Source organism: Pelmatolapia mariae, linkage group LG8 (genome assembly GCF_036321145.2).
Source record: "Pelmatolapia mariae isolate MD_Pm_ZW linkage group LG8, Pm_UMD_F_2, whole genome shotgun sequence".
NCBI classification, from domain to species: Eukaryota; Metazoa; Chordata; class Actinopteri; order Cichliformes; family Cichlidae; genus Pelmatolapia; species Pelmatolapia mariae.
Genome location: NC_086234.1, coordinates 29,054,845 through 29,069,927, shown reverse-complemented (window position 1 = coordinate 29,069,927; position 15,083 = coordinate 29,054,845). Strand labels below are relative to the sequence as shown.

Below are 15,083 nucleotides of genomic sequence, written 5' to 3'. Positions count from 1 at the left end.
TAGTGGCAAAGTAGGAGGCTGACTGTTACTAAGTGCATCAGTGTACATAGGTCATCTCTTGTGTTGGAGTGCCCTCTTGTGGCGCCTTTTGGGTAGTGCCTTAGTAAACGTGAACACTGCAAACAAGTGGTATCAGACTGGTTTGTAGTGGAGGAATTTGTTGCCAGTTTCTTTCATCTTCATTCATGTTGTAATGTAGTAGTACCACAATATGGCAGAAACACTATGTTTTGGCACAAATACTTTGATTTGGTATACTTTAGCTTCTTCACCCCTTTTCAGCAAAATTTTCATTTTTTTCATCCCTTTTCAGCACAAATTCCATGTTTTTTGGCTGTTTTCATAAAAAAATCTTTTCAGCAGAAACTCTGCTGATTCATCTCTTTTCAGTGCAAGTTTCTGCTTCTTTGCCTCTTTTCTGCAGAAATTCTGCTGATTCACCTCTTTTCTGCAAAATTTTCAGCCTTTTCACCTCTTATCAGCACAATTGTTAACGCTCCATGGCAGAAACAAGTACACAGCCTGATGAAGCAGACAGAGGCAGTACCTCTGATTGGTGGGATTGAGCAGAACCAGGTTGTTCTTTCATTTCATTTCTTTATTTATTTCACACATGGTTCAACAGTGTTTCTTTTTCTACATACAGAACCTTCTGCCTCTTTTCAGCAGAAATTCTGCTCATTCACCTCTTTTCAGCGCAACATTCTGCTTCTTTCCCTCTTTTCTGCAGAAATTCTGCTGAGTCACCTCTTTTCTGCAAAATTTTCAGCCTTTTCACCTCTTATCAGCACAATTCTCAGCAGCTTCTGCTAATTTCAGCAGAATTGTCAGTCTGTCTATCTCTTTTCTGTGAGAATGAGTTTGGCTCAGTGAGATGAGTAGCTGCCTTCAGCCCAAGAGGACCAGGTTCAAATCCTGCTCATGGCAACATTTTTTTTTTCACCACCATACAACTTATTGCAACTTTTCATCTTTTTCAGCTTTTCAGCAGACAGCTTCAGCGATAAGGCATCCACACAGCATTTTCGCAGGAAATGTAAATTTTCTAGTTCTTTATTATTCCTCTAGTTGCTTCCGTACGTTTTTTGCCGATTAACTACTCCCTCAGTTTTCAGCCGATTTTCTCAGTTCAAACTCTAAACTGTTCTGCTCTTTCTGCTAATGCCAGCTATGACTTTTGGTGTTTATTACTATTATACTTTTTAAAATATTACACTTTTTTCCTTTAATTTGTCCCATTGAAATGAATGGAAAACTTCCACAATTCTGCTAAAACTTGCTTGTTTTTGAAACTTAACTGCTTCCTCATACTTTCACCTAGAAACTCCATTCAAACTTTAAAATGTTCTCAGATTATTGGGCTATTCCTGTGTGATTCAGCTTTTTCAGATCTTCTACCATTTTCATTTTATACCTCTTTAAGTTTTCAGTTGCAAAATTGTGATTTTTCAGAAAATACATGCGTTGCTATGGTTGCTATGCAATTAACTCAGAGTGAGTGCTGGTCTGTTCTGAATTTTCTCTTCATGTCCGAACAACTTCTTGCTACTCGCTCAATTTCCACTCAACCCCCACAAATTATACATCAAAACGTAGGTATTTTTGCTGGCTTTCAGACAATGTTACTGTCTTTATTGTGAGATTTACCGTTTTTTCGCAATTCACCTCGAAGTGACACATGGTCAGGTTACTTCCCATTCAAAGGCTATAGGGAGGTTTTGAAATTCAGAGCTGAAATTCTGTAACAGGAGGCATTTTAAAATCGCCATATCTCTTGAACAAAGCAAAGTTAGGACATGAGGCTTGTGCCAATATATCTTCAGACACTGCTGACACTCACAGTGGAATCAGTTTTTACAATTATCTTACCGTTGAGCAATGAATTACGTTTGTTTGAGGGGTGGAAATCTGTCCTTCTCTCAGTCTTCAAACTCTGGAAATGAAGCCGTTTCTTCTCTTGTCATATCTCCGCGACGGAGGTACAAAGAGCTATGAAAATCGCAGTCAAAATACACCAAAGTCCGCTGATTCACCCAGTACAAGAATTATTCTGCTAGCCCTCCTAGTTTTTGAGTTACACGACGTTTTGTAACTCCAAAAAACGGCGCTTTTCGCCGCTCACCGCGATCTATTTCTGATTGCTGATCTATTTGTTTTCCAGCCGCCCGCCCCCTTACCAGGTGGCGCAATCAGTAATGACACGGCTCTGCACCTCAAAGGTTGTGGGTTCAATCCCACCTTGCTTCAACATTTTTTTTTCATTACAAATTTAAACACTATCACAGACCTGTCATTTATATTGATCATTTATTACAATTCTGAAAAGTTTTATCATTTTAGCAGCTTTTCTAATATAGACCGAAATACATACAAGTACACAGCCTAATGAAGCAGACAGAGGCAGTAGCTCTGATTGGTGAATTTGAGCAGAATCAGGTTGTTCTTTCATTTCATTTATTTATTTATTTCACACATGGTTCATCCTGTTTCTTTTTCTACATACAGAACCTTCTGCCTCTTTTTAGCAGAAATTCTGCTCATTCACCTCTTTTCAGCGCAACGTTCTGCTTCTTTGCCTCTTTTCTGCAGAAATTCTGCTGATTCATCTCTTTTCTGCTCATTTCAGCCTTTTCACCTTTTTCAATGCTTTCATCTTTTTCAAATCATAGAGTTCAAATCAAAATATAGTATTTTTACCAAAGCATTGTATTTGTACGGAGTACAGTATTTCTGCCAAATCATAGAGTTACTGCAATTTCATAGTATTTTGAGGAATCCCTTTTGTTATAGTATTACTTCTAAGTCATAGTATTTCTGCTTATTCATAGTATTTGTACTGAAACATAGTATTTCTGCCAAATCATAGTATTACTGCTATTTCATAGTATTTGAGTGAAATTACAGTGTTTCTGCAAAAACATTGTATTTCTGCTACTGTATTTCCGCTGTATTACGTAGTGGCAAAGTAGGAGGCTGACTGTTACTAAGTGCATCAGTGTACATAGGTCATCTCTTGTGTTGGAGTGCCCTCTTGTGGCGCCTTTTGGGTAGTGCCTTACTAAACGTGAACACTGCAAAGTAGTGGTATCAGACTGGTTTGTAGTGGAGGAATTTGTTGCCAGTTTCTTTCATCTTTAATCCGTATTCATGTTGTAATGTAGTAGTACCACAATATGGAAGTTTTGGCACAAATACTTTGATTTGGTATACTTTAGCTTCTTCACCCCTTTTCAGCAAAATTTTCATTTTTTTCAACCCTTTTCAGCACAAATTCCAGCTTTTTTGGCTGTTTTCATAAAAAAAAATATTTTCAGCAGAAACTCTGCTGATTCATCTCTTTTCAGTGCAAGTATCTGCTTCTTTGCCTCTTTTCTGCAGAAATTCTGCTGATTCACCTCTTTTCTGCAAAATTTTCAGCCTTTTCACCTCTTATCAGCACAATTGTTAATGCTCCATGGCAGAAACAAGTACACAGCCTGATGAAGCAGACAGAGGCAGTACCTCTGATTGGTGAGATTGAGCAGAACCAGGTTGTTCTTTCATTTCATTTCTTTATTTATTTCACACATGGTTGAACAGTGTTTCTTTTTCTACATACAGAACCTTCTGCCTCTTTTCAGCAGAAATTCTGCTCATTCACCTCTTTTCAGCGCAACATTCTGCTTCTTTCCCTCTTTTCTGCAGAAATTCTGCTGAGTCACCTCTTTTCTGCAAAATTTTCAGCCTGTTCACCTCTTATCAGCACAATTCCCAGCAGCTTCTGCTAATTTCAGCAGAATTGTCAGTCCGTCCACCTCTTCTCTGTGAGAATGAGTTTGGCTCAGTGAGATGAGTTGCTGCCTTCAGCCCAAGAGGGCCAGGTTCAAATCCTGATCATAGCAACTTTTTTTTTTTCACCACCATACAACTTTTTGCAACTTTTCATCTTTTTCAGCTTTTCAGCAGACAGCTTCAGCGATAAGGCATCCACACAGCATTTTCGCAGGAAATGCAATTTTTTCTAGTTACTAGTTGCTTCCGTACGTTTTTCGGCACTTAACTACTTCCTCAGTTTTCAGCCGATTTTCTCAGTTCAAACTCTATACTGTTCTGCTCTTTCTGCTCTTTCCGGCTATGACTTTTGGTGTTTATTACTATTATACTTTTTAAAATATTACACTTTTTTCCTTTAATTTGTCCCATTGAAATGAATGGAAATCTTCAGAAATTCTGCTAAAACTTGCTTGTTTTTGAAACTTAACTACTTCCTCATACTTTCACCTAGAAACTCCATTCAAACTTTAAAATGTTCTCAGATTATTAAGCTATTCCTGTATGATTCAGCTTTTTCAGATCTTCTACCATTTTAATCTTATACCTCTTTAAGTTTTCAGTTGCAAAATTGTGATTTTTCAGAAAATACATGCGTTGTTATGGTTGCTATGCAATTAACTCAGAGTGTGCACTTGTCCTTTCTGAATTTTCTCTTCATGTCTGAACAACTTCTTGCTACTCGCTCAATTTCCACTGAACCCCCACAAAATATACATCAAAACGTAGATATTTTTGCTGGCTTTCAGAATATGTCACTATCATTGTTGTGGGATTTATAGAATTTTGGCAAATCTCCTCAGACCAACACAAAGTTTGAAAACTCTCCATAGAAACTCAATGGAGAGTTTGTTCAAAATCAGCGCTGGATTTCTCTAATGACAGGCATTTTCAAATCGTCATATCTCCTTAACGAAACAAAGTTGAGGCATGAGGCTTGTGCCAATATATCTTCAGACATCCCTGATGCTCACAATTCAATAATTTTTTGCTCACCTATTACCGTTTGGCCATGAATTACACTTGTTTGAGGATAGGAAATTTGTCCCTCGCTCAGATTTCTTCAGATTTCAAACTCTGGAAATTAGGCACTTTTTTCTCTCGTCATATCTTTTTGATGGATTTCCACAGATACCTGAAAATTCCTATGACTATTCACCAAAGCCTGCTGTTTCTTACGGTGAAAGAATGATTTTGATGCTCCATATAGATTTACAGTTACAAAACGTTGTTTGAGGGCAAGTCAAAGCAGTTTTGCTTTGCCTCTACTCAGTTACAGTGTATTACAAGTCATATATCTTCAATAATTTATATTCTATCGCTGAATTATGAAGACCTGCTGATTCCCCCATCTCTTCTGAACAGAACGGTGTTAGAATGAGCATTCTATCCCCTACGGTTAGGAAATTATGGCCATTTATTCGAGGGGAATCCTGAATGTGAGAAATACACTGAAGAAAACCCATAGCTCTCTCTGTGTCTGTGTGTGTAAGTGCTGATTACAGCAGGTGCAGCCAATTTAGCTGACCTAGATATACCAAGCCCAGACTCTTAACAGCCACTGCTCCCTTTAGGCTCTGTGTATGTGTATGTGAGTATCAATATTTCTCCCATGTTAAAGTATTACTCCTCCATAATAGTATTTGTGCTAAATCAAAGTACTTCTACTACATCTTAGTACTTCTGCTCAATCACAGTATTTCTGCTAAATCATAGTATTTTTGAAAAATCATGGTATTTGTACCAAATCATGGTTTTGGGGCCAAACCAATAATATTTATTTCATGTTATGAGATTACTACTAAGTGGAGGAATGTCTGTTATGTTATAGTATATGTGGTGAATATAGTATATCTGCCAAATCATAGTATTTATCCCAAATCATAGTATTTATGCAAAATTACTGTATTTCTGCTAAAAATCAGAAATAGTACCTTTTAGCAGAAATTTCTGTCAAAAGATATTATTTATATTAAAACATAGTATTTCTGCTAAATCATACTATTTGTGCCAAATCATAGTATTTGTACTAAGTCATAGTACTTGTGCCAAATCATAGTATTTGTACCCAATCATAGTATTTCTGCCATATCATCGTATTTGTGCCAAATTATGGTATTTTTTTGCCAAATCATGGTATTTGTGCCAAATCATGTTATTTGTGCCCAATTAAAATTTCTGTTATGTTATAGTATTACTAAGGCATAGTATTTCTACCTAATCATAGTATTCCTTCAAAATCATAGTATTACTGCAATTTCATAGTATTTGAGCAAAATCGTAGTATTTGTGAAAAAAACATACTATGTCTGCAAAATCACAGTATATCTGTTATGTTATAGTATTACTACAAAGGCATAGTATTTCTGCCAATAAGACTATTTGTACTAAATCATAGTACTTGTGCCAAATCATAGTATTCCTTCAAAATCATAGTATTACTGCAATTTCATAGTATTTGAGCGAAATCGTATTATTCGTGCAAAAACATACTATGTCTGCAAAATCACAGTATATCTATTATGTTATAGTATTACTACTAAGTCGTAGACTCTGTATTTTGTTAAAGTATATCTGCTGAATACAGTATATGTGCCAAATCATAGTATTTATAGCAAACCATAGTATTTGTGCTAAAACATAGTATTTCTGCCCAATTGTAGTATTTGTGCAAAAACATAGAATGTGTGCAAAATCATAGTATATCTGTTATGTTACAGTATTACTACTAAGGCATAGTATTTCTACCAAATCAAAGTTTTCCTTCAAAATCATAGTATTATTGCAATTTCATTGTATTTGAGTGAAATCGTGGTATTTGTGCAAAAACATACTATGTCTGCAAAATCACAGTATATCTGTTATGTTATAGTATTACTACTAAGGCATAGTGTTTCTACCAAACCATAGTATTCCTTCAAAATCTTAGTATTACTGCAGTTTCATAGTATTTGACCGACATTGTAGTATTGTACTAAAACATATGCTGTCATTTTGCAGACATAGTATCTGCTATGTTATAGTATTACTACTAAGTCACAGTATTTCTGCCAATTCGTAGTATTTGTACTAAATCATGGTACTTGTGCCAAATCATAGTATTTTTTGCAAATCATAATATTCGAACCAAAACATAGTATTTCTACGAAGTCATAGTATTTCTTCTAAATCATAGTATTTCAATCGAATCTCAGTAGTTGTGCTGAAACGCAGTATTATTGCCAAATCATAGTATTTATACCGAAACATAGTATTTGTGCCCAAAGAGTATTTCTACTAAATCATAGTACTTGTGCCAAATCATAGTATTCCTGCCACATTGTGCTAGTTGTGCAAAAACATAGACTCTCTGCAAAATCATAGTATATCTATTACGTTATAGTATTATTAGTAAGTCGTAGACTCTCTATTTTGTTATAGTATATCTGCTGAATACAGTATATGTGCCAAATCATAGTATTTATAGCAAATCATAGTATTTGTGCTAAAACATGTCTGCAAAATCATCATGTATCTGTTATGTTATAGAAATAATACCCCGGCATAGTATTTCTGCAAAATCATAGTATTTTTGCAGAAACATTGTACCTCTGGTAAATCATAGTATTTCTACTAAATAATAGTATTTCTGCCAAATCATAGTATTTGTTTCAAATCATCGCATTTGTCAGTTCAACTTATTTAACTCTTCTCAACAGCTCAACACCTCTTCTTCACCCCGTTTCAGCAGAATTGTGAATTTTTTCACCCCTTTTCAGCACAAATCCCAGATTTTTCAGGTGTTTTCAACAGAAATCTCTTTTTTACAGACATTCTGCTTTTTCACCTGTTTTCATCGCAACTACTTCTTTACCTCTTTTCAGTAGAAATTCTGCTGATTCACCTATTTTAAGCAGAATTTTCAGCCTTTCACCTCTTATCAATACAAATCTCAGTATCTTCTGCTCATTTCAGAGGAAACGCTTTCACCTCTTTTCAGTACAAATTTGAACTTCTGTACCCCTTTGAAGCAGAATCTTTGCCTTTTCACCTCTTTTCAGCAAAAGTTTCTGTTTTTTCACTTGTTTTCAGCATAATTTTTCAGTTTCTTTAATGCCATACAATTTTTGCAGCTTTTCATCTTTTTCAGTCATTTTCAGCAGACAGCTTCAGCATTCCGGCATCCACACAGCATTTTCGCAGGAAATGCAAACTTTTTCTAGTTTAACTTGTTACTTAGTCAAAAGGGTTAATACTATATGCAAGGTCCTATATCAGGTCCCTATATCACTCTGGGAATATTTAAAGAGTTTAAAAAAAATCTATATGAACTTCTGTCAATCTGTTTGACATCAGTAAAGGCCAGATGGCTCTGCTTGCTGCTTGTGCTAGTGAGGTGCTGCTGATGCAACTGGGAACTTCATGGCAATATTATGAAGCAAACAGACTCCTTATTGGGCTACATTTGGATCAAATCTGACAGGCAAATCATAACCAAATTTTCAGTAGCAGTTCTGAGATAAATACATCTCATGACTGGCAAATCAGATGTACTCTGAAAACAACAACCATGGTGTTATGGTACATATCTGCTCCTATTGAACAGGAAGGCTCATATAGCAGACTGACTTCTTGATGCATTCTCAATCATCCAGGAAAGTAAATCTCCAAAAGTTGATTCTGTTCATCTGGACGTAGCGTTTTGTGGGAGAAACGTTTCGTCACTCATCCAAGTGACTTCTTCAGTCTCAGCTGACTGCAGGTTTCCACAATCTTATAAACTGTTTATAAGATTGTGGAAACCTGCAGTTCACTGACTTCATATTCTAGCAACATTTATTTAGGCTTTACCGACAGTGCTGGCATGCAACTTTATATTATTGGATAAAACTGATATTGAGAAAGCTTAACTTTGAAGACATAATAGGTGATATACCACAATACATGTTATTGTAATACACTGATTGTAATGCAGTGGTATTGTATCTTATCAGATCATGGGGTATCTGGTGATTCCCACCTCTGTAAGGCAGTGGAAACAGCTAGAGAAAATAAGACACACTGAATCAGAAGACGAGACAAGGGTGAAGTAAAACTAAAAGCAAGGCAAAAGGTAAAAATAACTATCCAAATAAAACAGGGAGTGATATGTGATAACCAAACAGGGAAACACAGACACAACTTAATATAGGATAACTCACAAATAAAGACAGAACAAGAAATACTGAAGAAATAAACTAATCACAACCAGAAAGTGAAAACAAGACTAACTGCACTAAGGAAAATATATGAAAAAAAGGTAAAAACTCAGCAAAGAATCAAAAAACTACAAAGTCCAAAACGTCAACAGCATCTGGGCAATGACTCAGGACCATTGGACATAGTGGGTAATGTCTAGCTGGAACCTCAGTAAGGTGCTGTAGCAGTTGTGGTACATATAGGTACTTTGCTTTAATATGGCAGCCTCATACTAAAATGTGAAAAACATCATTCTGGCTCACAATACAAAACATGTTTGTGACAGACTGGCGAGCTGTCCAGTTACCCACAACCCTTAATTGTGTAAACAGAGGAAAAACAATGGATGGATGGAAACAAACAAACAACAGACATTATAAAAGGAAAATGTTTGGATAGATGGAAGATCTCAAAGCACCAGGAGAGAAAACTCAAAGAAAATAGAAAGTCCACAAACAACCCCACAAACCAACCAAACAGGAAAACAAATGTGTAGACAGAGATGTCAGTGTTTGTGACAGATCTGTAAGAATTATACTGAATAAAATTATATTTACATTCAAAAAATTCAAAGGAAGAGTTGACTGTTGAGTGCCATTGTTGAGTCACAAATATGCACTAGTCAAAGAAATGATGCTGTCATCACATCAGTAACTTCAGAACATGGGTTTGGTGATGATGATGTCATTTTTCAGGATAATAATGGATTTTGTCAATGAGAGTGTCAAACCCCTTCTTTAAAAAAGACATATCTTTTTAAAGAAGGTGAAGTGAAGACTCCGTGACAAAGCTCCACGCAGCAAAGCTGATGTCAGCTACTAGCTGAGAAAAGTGGAACCAGGTTGGTTTCATTAGTGAAAAAGCTGAGCCAGGAGGTGGAAAAGGTATCATATTAATTGTGATTTTTTTTAATGATAATTCCACTTTTTTTCTGGACACACTGTAAAATGTAATATTGTGTTTAATTAAAAATATTAAATAGGCTGAACTCAATTTTTATCAATTTGTTATTAGAACTCGATTTAAATAAGTTGCCAGTACTTTTTATGCAAAAATGCTGATAAACTCAATTTATTTGAGTTGTCTTAACTTAGAAAAACTAAGTAAGCTGGAAGTTTTGCTTCTCAGGGCAGAAGGATGAAAGATGTGTTTTGAAAATGCCACCTGACTACCGTCCTCCTCCCTCGCGGATCAGTCCGCATGTTCATGGTGCATTTGTTATGGAACATGTTGAGCAAACCCGGAGAAGCGTCAGTTCAAGATATTATTGTTGTCATTGCTGTGGATCTTTACCTGATACACTGACTTGGTGAGTAAATGTTTACTCTTATTCAAACTGATTTTGTGGCTTCTCTTAGTTTAGCACCAGGTTTATAATCTTGCTAGCTAGTTAGTGTTAGCCTAGCGTTGCTGCTGCCGCTGGGCTCATGTTACTTAAAAAATAACACCACAGCCTTAAAAACCTTACATAAAACTATGTCTGTGAAATTTTCTATTGATTGTTTGAAATAAAAAAGTGAGATAAGAGCCCAGACAAAATTCTTCGGGAGGTGCAGCCGTTAGGGGTAGGGTGGGGTGTGGGGGGTATTTTCAATCCATTGCCATAACTAACTAACTAACTAACTAACTATATATATCATGTTTTACCTGAGTAGCAAAAGACCGCAGGGGGTTTGAAAAGAATACGCCAGGAGTTAGCTGTGCTCCCGGACTCTATCGAGCCTTGACCTCCCGGTCAGCTATCGCGCTGTGGATAACAGAGCTCTCCGAAAACGTGGAAGCACTTTTGCAAATATGTGATATTTTGATAAATTAAGTAGATATTTGAGCATTACACAGCTACATTCTCGTCTGAAAATATCTTAAAAGGTTATTTTGTGACCCAGAAAGGGTAATCTGGGGAAAAGGAGGATCGCATTTGTCGGCCGGTTGTCGGAGCCTGTGCGTACTTGTAAGCGCCGCAATGGCGGAGGAGCGCGGCTAAAAAACTTATTAGTTTTTCTGGGTCACAAAATAAACTTTTAAGATATTTTCAGGTGAAAATGTAGCTGTGTAAAGTTCAAATATCTGCTCGATTTATCAAGACATCACATATTTGCAAAAATTCTCCGACTTTTTCGGAGACGTCCATTTTTTTTCATGCTTTGTGGCAACTTTTGAACATCTGTGGCATCTATTAATGTCAAATCTAGCCTTTATTTAACAACATAAGTAAACTCTGTTACAATAATTGCACAGCCATTAAGGATCAAATCAGTTTCTGAAAAATGTTCTGTTTTTTCTCCCTCTGCTTGCTTCTTACTGTCTTTGAGGCCGATTGGGACCAGCACTCGTATTGTTGGACAGAAAGACATCAACTCAGTGGTAAGTATTTTGGTTTTCCAATATATTAGCAACTGTCAGTGACATTTATATTAATCGGGCTGAACTTTAATCATACTTTAGATCAGCCTGTTTTACTTATTGTTTTATTTGTGCTTTGGTTTGGGGAAGTTGTTTCTTTACTGATCTTTTCCTGTCTTCTGTTATTAGACTTGAGATATGACTGCACTATGCTGTTGCTGGTGACTCCAGTTAATTAAAGACATGCTGTGTAAGTAAACAAACAACAACAGTTTGGTCTGCATTTCTTGAAAGATCACATCCCCCAAACTTAGTTTAGAGCAGGGGTGTCGAACTCTAGGCCTCGAGGGCCAGTGTCCTGCAGGTTTTAGATATATATGTTAGCCATTTAAATCAGCTGTGTTGGATCAAGGAAACATCTAAAACCTGCAGGACACTGGCCCTCGAGGCCTGGAGTTTGACACCTGTGGTTTAGAGGGTCTACACCAGGGGTCCCCAATCCAGTCCACCATGTCCGGTGTCCCTGCAGGTTTTAAATGTGTCCTTGATCCATCACAGCTGATTTAAATGGATAAATTACCTTCTCAACATGTCTTGAAGTTCTCCAGAGGCCTGGTAATGAACTAATCATGTGATTCAGGTGTGTTGACCCAGGGTGAGATCTAAAACCTGCAGGGACACCGGCCCTCGTGGACTCGGATTGGGGACCCCTGGTCTACACTGTATATAGTGAAATCTGCAAGTTTTCTTACAGCAAAATTTGTTTTGTGCCCAAATCATTTTGCACATCATTAGAATGAAAGTTATTGGCCATGTTTGCATAGCCCTTTTTAAAGTGATGCTTTCATGACATTATTGTGTGTTGGGTGGTGGTCAGGGCTATCCAGACTGACAATTTGGACATTGAATGTCACCTCTCCGGTGGGGAGGGAGCCTGAGATTGTCTAAATTGGAGTCTGTTTTATACCAAATGCAGAAAAAATGTTTTAAGAAAGCAATTAAGTTCATGTTCCAAAAAATATGATTGTTTGCTTGCAGGACAACAGGAGAGATGAGTCCTCCGTCACAGATGGTGTGGTCAGTGAAGATGGTCGCCTACAGGTTCAAGCCCATTGCATCTCCAACCCACATCCACTGCCACTGTACTTAAGGGAAGTTAAAGACTTTCTTCTGCACTTACATTTGGATCACCTCGATCCATGACAGTCATTCAGGCAGTAATGCCTGGACTGGAAACAAGCCATCCTTAAAACATTATAACATTCCAGCTCCTGTGTTGGAATGGAAAACAAATGTGTTGTTTAAATCAGAGACTGCACTTGTGACAGAACAATAAATATTTTATTTTGATTATATAAGTAAGTACAAAACAAACTTGTGGTAGGCCTAAACTTATTTTCAGAATAATTACATCTGAGACTTTGTTTCATTGTAAGAATATAACAGTGATGGCAATATAATTGTTTGTTGTTCAGCAGAACAGTGTCCAGTATGTTGGCTGTTATACTTTGGTGTGTTTGAAAATAAAAGTTGGGCTCATTTTAACATCATTACAAAAAGTGTTGTTAATTATTTTTAATCATAATCAGGTTACCACAAATTGTTTTTTCATTTAGTTGAACTTGAAATGTTTGTCAGTAGGTAAACAATTAGCATTGTACAGTCAGAAATATCAAGTTATTCTTAATACTGCAGACTTGCAATGTATAAGTTGTCCTAACAGTCATCTTAAGTAAGCTTTACTTAGTTTTTTTGAGGCAACGAGTTTCCTCAATTTTTTTTTGAGTTCTAGGAACTAACAAGACTGTACAGTGTACTCAAAATGAGTAAGTTGGCCTAACTTGGTCATATTAAGTAAACTTGATCCAATTTTTTTGAGTTCTGGGAACAAATGAGCTTGTACAGAGTACTCAAAATAAGTTATTCTAATTTAGTCATTTTTAGCTAAGCTTTACTCAATTTTTTTGAGGCAACGAGTTTCCTCAATTTTTTTGAGTTCTGGGAACTAATTAGATTTTACAGTGCAGTAAGTGAATACATATTTTTCTTCTTCGACTTAATCTGGAAAATATCCTGTTATATAGTGCTGGGCGATATGGAAAAAATATTTATCACGATATGAATTCTTTTATATCACAATAACGATATATATCACGATATACCACCTGACCTGTGGTCATCTGGAAAGTATGCAGTCTGTAAACAGCGAGTGGAGAGGGTGCAGTCTTTGTTTTGAGTTACCGTAAAGTATGTCGCAAATCCGGGTGCACGTAAAGCAGCACCATGTCGCAAAACCACAAGACGGAGTTTCTTTGCAAAAAATATCATTTTTTATACTTTATTTTCTCTTGCATAAAGTTAAGAGTATGTATAGTGAGAAGACAACACTAATATATTTGCCATAGGCTATTTAACCCTTTATGACCTACGATAGAACCAAGTCCGCCAGAGCTTATCTTTACATTTTACATGCTGTAGTGCCATTTGTGGGAGCATTTCAAGTTGCTAAACATCAATACAACCGTTACAGCCCAAATTTTAATAATATGTATGCATTACGTCCATAGAAACTACATAAATTGCAAAAAAGTGCAATAAACTACAAAAAAATTGAAAATCGTTTTTGTTTTGTTTTTTACATATATTTCTAGTTAGAGAAATTTAAGAGGTTTATCCCTCAAAACTGTAAATACAAAAAAGTTGCACAAAATAGTTTCCAACCACGAGAAATTTATTTTGAGTGTCTTCATAGTTTTATTTTTGAGATACACTAATTTTTATATACTACAGGAAAAATGAAAATAAATAAATGCAAATTTGCAAGAACACAGCATGTGCATCAAAATAAACTATTTCCAACAGTGTAATTTGACTTCTAAGCATCCCAGAAACGATACAGAAATGCATAAAGTCAAACATGACTTTTAAAAACACCAACATAGGCTTTGAAGCTAAAAAACTACATTTTCCGCGAAAATGACGTCACTTCCGGTTTCGGGCAGGTAATATAAGTGAGCGCAAACATGCGATAGTTTGCGCTGACTTATATTCGAAGTAGGAAGTGTTATGAACAGCTGGTCGGATCGGCAAAGCCTGTTTCTGGAATATTATGTTTTTGTTGCTGCAAGTCTGGAATATTATGTTTTTGTTGCTGGAAGTGCTTTTTATGCAATTTTTGCAAAGCTATATGTGGAAGGAAACCGTGACCTAGGGCAAGCTAATGGAATAAGATGTAAGTACAACTCCTACGGTTTCATATGCAAAAAAAAAAAAAATTATTGCGCTACCTTAAAAATAGTTAGGTAAAACGGAGTGTGCCTGCTCCGACCGGTTTTAAAGGGTTAATGATATATTTTATGTAATAATTTATAAAATTAGGGTTAGAAACGATAGAAGACAAATGGCACGATAGACACTTTTCTATCGTCCGCACGATATATATCGTCATATCGTCCAGCACTACTGTTATATACAAAAGTTTGTGAGAGGTACACGTCACAAAAATCTAAATATTCTGCTATATAACAAAAATAAAGTAACAAAACAAAACAAAAGAAAACTGAATGACCATCCGACAAATACGGCGATTTTTGCCAGGAGTTGTACACAATTGATCAGTGAACAGTTTCAGTTAAAATATCCTTTTTGATCCATCTCTGCCTTTAGCCCATCCTAAGGATTAGAAGGAGTAGGTAGCCAGTGCACATTATGGT

General features: G+C 36.3%; 1 protein-coding gene across 1 annotated transcript in view; it reads left to right on the top strand.

Annotated features, from left to right (window-relative positions):
* LOC134632895 (formin-2-like) overlaps window positions 1-15,083 on the top strand; it is a 78,988-nt gene that overhangs the window by 8,249 nt on the left and 55,656 nt on the right. The gene's annotated exons all lie outside the window — the stretch shown is intronic.